General features: G+C 36.2%; 1 long non-coding RNA gene across 1 annotated transcript in view; it reads left to right on the top strand.

Annotated features, from left to right (window-relative positions):
- LOC108529945 (uncharacterized) overlaps window positions 1-4,461 on the top strand; it is a 28,236-nt gene extending 23,775 nt beyond the window's left edge. The window contains exons 2-4 of the long non-coding RNA XR_001885725.1: window positions 247-299; window positions 2,429-2,544; window positions 4,354-4,461. This is a non-coding gene — a long non-coding RNA (uncharacterized LOC108529945). The remainder of the gene's footprint in view (window positions 1-246; window positions 300-2,428; window positions 2,545-4,353) is intronic.
- The last annotated feature ends 972 nt before the right edge of the window (window positions 4,462-5,433 follow it).

Below are 5,433 nucleotides of genomic sequence, written 5' to 3'. Positions count from 1 at the left end.
TTTTTCACTTTTATTCATTTCATTTTATTATTTAAATCTACTTCTAGAAAATTGCTTAGATATGTATTAAGACATCCTAAAAATTCTTTTTTAATGGGAGAAGGATTAGAAAATTGAAATTTGATTGAAATTTGATGAGAGAAGGACTAGAAGATTGAGAGCAATTGGTCAAAAACAAATTTCAAATTATAGCATTTATCTATGTAATATGGGACCTTAAAATAACTATTGATTCCTGGTGTCTAGGAGATCTAGAACCTTGCAGTCCTTGGACAACAGAACAATCACAAGATGCTGAGGTAACTCTGTACCTACCAGTTTCATTATCATAGGTTGGGGAGGGTAGGAGTTGAGGTCTCTTGGCACAGGAGTGCAAAGGGCAGGTGCTGAGGAGTCATTTGCCCCTAAGTATGGTGACTAGATTTTTTGAAAGAAGAAAACATAAAATTTTTTCTCGTATTGTCTCCTAACTTTGTCTCCACTGTTTCTATTCCCATTTTTAAGGCTAACAAAATCAGAATATTGGTTCTAGGTACCTTATACATAGAAATACTTTTTTTTTTTTTTTTTTTTTTTTTTTTTTTTTTGAGTTGGAGTCTTGCTCGGTCCCCCAGGCTGGAGTGTAGTGGTGTGATCTTGGCTCACTGCAACCTCCACCTCCCAGGTTCAAGTGATTATTGTGCCTCAGTCTCCTGAGTAGCAGGAATTATAGGTGCTGCCTGGCTAATTTTCATATTTTTAGTAGAAAAGGGGTTTTACCATGTTGGCCAGGCTGGTCTCGAACTCCTGGCCTCAAGTAATTCAACTGCCTCAGCTTCCCAAAGTGCTAGTATTACAAGCATGAACCACCCCTTCCTGAACCTAAATAGAAATTCTGAAACTACTATTGTTTCTTAGTCATCTACTGCTTGACTTGTTCAGTGAAACCTCCCAACGTAGCTGGTGGGGCAAGTTCCAGAATTTTAATTAAGAACTCATTTAATTATGTTAATTCATATGGGAACTAGTAAACTGAGAAGAACATGAATGTAGGCACTGGACACCCCAGTTCTTAAACTTGTTTTTTCCTCAACTCAACTTTTCCAAACCTCAGTTTCTCGTCTGTTAAAATGAGGATAACAGGAAAGTCCTAGGATTACGTTGAGAGGAGTAAATAAAACAATATGTTTTAAGATGTTTACATGGAGTTTGGGACCACAGGTATTAGTTATCCACCCTTTTCCCTGAATGATAAGGGTCTGAAGAAATAGGAATTTCACATGCCAGTGGTTGGTAGAAGCATTAATCAGAACAAGCTTTATGGAGGACAATTTGGCAGTCTTGACACAGCAGTACTACCATTTGTATACTTGTGCAGCCAAAGGATAAATTCCTAAGAAATAGGAACAAGGGTGCTCAGAGAAAATTATTTCATAAAATCCAAAACTGCAGACAACCTATATGCTCATAAATTAGGAGCTGATTAAATTGTGGTAAATCCATATAATGAAATGTGTAGACATTACAAAGGATGACATAGATATCCTTGGGAAGATGTCCAAGACCCATTAAGTGGGGAAAAAAATGCAGGATGCTCTTCTTTGTACAATGTATAAAAGAATATGCAATAAATTATTAAATGGATCAACCTGAGAAGTAGAAATGAGATCTGAGAGAACTTTCATTTTTTTTCTCCTTCTCTGTAGTCTGAAATTTTTATTATGAGCAGATATTGCTTTTCCAAAGCATTTATGTCAATATTTGTGATAGGGAATGTATTGCCTTGTGGCTCAGTACTCTAATTCTGGGATACAAAAACCAATTTGGTGGAAAGGGCTCAATATCTTATAGCGTGGTAGTTTTGGAGTTTTGCCAGGCACATAGTATAAAGTCAATTTAAAAGCCTGTGTATTCTGAATTTGATTCAGTGTGTCAGTTTGGTCTAGAATTGATCGTTCTGGCACTTTCATATTGCACAATCTAGTGTTCTATGTTAGGATTCATAACAAGTTAATTTACTATTTTGCAAGGATTCAAATGGTTATAGTATATATGAAAAATGCAGCCTTAAAAAAGTCATATTGATTCAGTTTCTCCCCATCCCCCAATATAATATAAATTGTTATATTGTAGATTAAGTCTGACTTAATCTTCTTGAGGGAGGTCAGTTTGTTACTCATTTTTTTGCACTGTATAAAAGAACACGAAAGATAAGATAAATTCAAATTGATTTATTATAGGAGGGGCATATTCCAAATGAGCTTAGCTCAGTACATACTAAAACAAAAGTAGCTTATAAAAAATGTGATAATGTAAGGATTTTTTTCTAATCCTGATTAGATTTTAAATTGTCCCTTCAGTAGTTTGCATAATTATAAGGCACTGCTATAGAATGAGTAACAATAGAAAATAACTCATTAATGCCTGTTTCTCTTTGGCATTGTTCCAGGGCATGCAGCTTGATGTTTGCAGAGGAGACAGTCTAGCATTTCCCAGTCTGATATGGAACATCAAAGATTGCTTGGATTTGTCTGTATTCAGACATTCCTCATTTTGTCTGAAGTGGTAATATCCTGAAGAGCCAATAGTTGCATGGAATTTAAAGTATTTTGGCACTTCTTATTATTTTCAACTGTAGTTTATATTAGAGAAGTAGATTGAGATTTCTTGGCTTTTAAGCAAAATGAGTTATTACAAAATCTAGTTTTTGAGCCCAAGGTTATAAGGTAATTGCAATGCTGGTGACTAAACTGGATTGCTTTTTTAGAACTAGGTTTTAAATACCTACCACTTATAAGCCATAGTGTTTGATTATCACTAGTGCATTTTTAGTGTGGTGCCTAGACATTAGATATGAGTCCCTAATTAATGAATAATGAGATGTTGAATCTAGAGTACTGGAATTTTATTCTTCATTGTAATAGTTTCCAAAACAGGTTGTACTCAGCCATAGCGCATCAGAAATAGCTGTATATATACACAGTTGATGACTTCCAAATACTCACAAAGTAAGCAGTTCCTATCTTTTTTGTTTTTTTTTGAGACGGAGTCTCGCTCTGTCACCGAGGTTGGAGTGCTGTCGCCGGATCTCGGCTCACTGCAAGCTCCGCCTCCCGGGTTCACGCCATTCTCCTGCCTCAGCCTCCCAAGGAGCTGGGACTACAGGCGCCCGCCACCACGCCCGGGTAATTTTTCGCATTTTCAGTAGAGACAGGGTTTCACCGTGTTAGCCAGGATGGTCTCGATCTCCTGACTTCGTGATCCGCCTGCTGGGATTACAGGCGTGAGCCACCACGCCCAGCCAAGTAGTTCCTATCTTAACATGGTTAAACTATTGATCGGCCCTATGGGTTTAGACTCATCAGCTCCCTTGATCAAAGAAACTGTTTTGATATATAAACATGCATACAATGTGGACCCTAAAATGCATATTCTTCTTGGAACAGACACTGTAGAACAAATCCACTCATCTCCTAGTCATTCAGTGTGAAGATATGGAGTAAATACTGAAACAGTCTTAACCAGTTTGCCATGTAATAAATAATTCTTCACTGTTATTTCTTATGGATAAATGTTTAATAACTATGTTAAAAATGGTTTATGTTTAAAAAATTTTTTTTTCCTATCACATGAAGAATTTTGGGCAATCAACAAGGATTGCATGGTTTGATATTAGATTTTAATAAAATAAAATGATGTATCATGATGTGTACATATATAGTACCTTCACACAATATTATTAAAATTTATTTTGTTAATATGTTGGTATGGTATTAATATTAAATTGCTATATTAGAAATATACCAATATAATTTTCTATTAAGTATTATTAAATTGGTGTATTAGAAATTATAATTTAAAGATGCTAGGGCATGAATATTAGTTGAAAATTTGTTTTATTGAATTACTGGAAGAAAAAAATCTCTTTGGACAGTGAATAGTGAACTTAGATATTTGTACAATGTATCTTTGAGAAAAGAAGAAAAACTGCCCTCTACATTTTTCACCCAGATGTGTGCTTTCTCCATGGCTTCTGACCCTTTCCTGGCCACCATGGTTTGAGCTCTGTTTATATAAACAGATATAAAGCATGTGCAGATATACTATTTGTAAATGTTTCCTAGGCTTGCCATAACAAAGTGTGTACAACTAGGTGGCTTAAGACAACAGAAACCTATTGTATCACAGTCCTGGATTCTGAGTTCTAAGCCATAACTAGCAGAGCCCCTAGTTACTGGTGTCTTCCCTAAGATTGGAGATCACCATTTCTGAGGTATGACGAGTGATGCCCGTGTTGGCCATACGCAAATACATGGAAAGGTAACAAATTCAGGAAGTATTTTTCCTTATAAACTTTTCTTTTCTGAATTTTAGACTCACCTTTTTTGCCTGGATGCATGGACTCATCATCTGTAGTACATATGCTGGCTCCTGAATGGCTTTAGCCCTTAGTTCCTCCTGTGAGGAATTTCACTGTGTGCATTAAAGTGAAAGGAACACAATTGATATGAAGTCATATCTCTGTAAAACGCGTATGAACAGTTTTAGTTGCAAATATGTAATTGTATTACTTTCATGTCCATATTCAGGTTGGCTTAACACAAGCTGATCTTGTCCTAGAACTTCAGAAAGAGACAATTCTACCAGTCTTCTGCATGGCTATATTTTCTGAAATGTCTATTGCAATAGGTAAAAAGAAAAATAATTATTGTACATAAATTTTCCCGATGAGAGTACCGGTATAGTATATTCAATTAAAGTGTCATGAGATCATCTCTGTAGAGATTTTTCATTTCAGAGTAATGCTCATTAGACATGGATCTGTTTTTCCTTTGATTATCATTTTGAGTCTAGATTTGATCCAAAGGATATGGATTTGCTGAATGAAACTCAAAATTTAACTTGTAAAACAATACATAGATGATTCCATTATGAAAGAGCCATTAAAGAAAATAACTTATTGGCTGGGTGCAGTGGCTCACACCTATAATCCCAACACTTTGGGAGGTTTAGGTAGGAGGATCACTTCAGGTCAGGAGATGGAAATCAGCCTGGGCAGCATAGTGAGATCCCTTCTCTATAAAACATTTTAAAAAGTTAGTCAGATGTGGTGGCCTGCACTTATAGTCCCAGCTACTTGGGTGGCTGAGGCAGGAGGATTGCTTAAGTCCAGGAGTTTGAGGTTGCAGTGAGCTTTAATTGTGCCACTGTACTACAGCCTGGGAGACAGAGCAAGACCTTGTTTCAGAAAAAAAAAAATACTTACTGCTAGCCTATTTCATTGTATTAAGCCAGCATATAAAAACAGATACAAAGCATATGCAGAGGTACTATTTGTAAATGTTTCCTAGGCCTGCCATAACAAAGTGCGTACAACTAGGGTGCTTAAGACAACAGAAACCTATTGTATCACAGTCCTGGAGGCTAGAAGTCTGAAATCTGGGTGCTGGCAGA

Source organism: Rhinopithecus bieti, unplaced genomic scaffold (genome assembly GCF_001698545.2).
Source record: "Rhinopithecus bieti isolate Rb0 unplaced genomic scaffold, ASM169854v2 scaffold_5476, whole genome shotgun sequence".
NCBI lineage: Eukaryota > Metazoa > Chordata > Mammalia > Primates > Cercopithecidae > Rhinopithecus > Rhinopithecus bieti.
The sequence above is the reverse complement of the archived record's forward strand: the minus strand, read 5'-3'. Positions and strand labels throughout refer to the sequence as shown.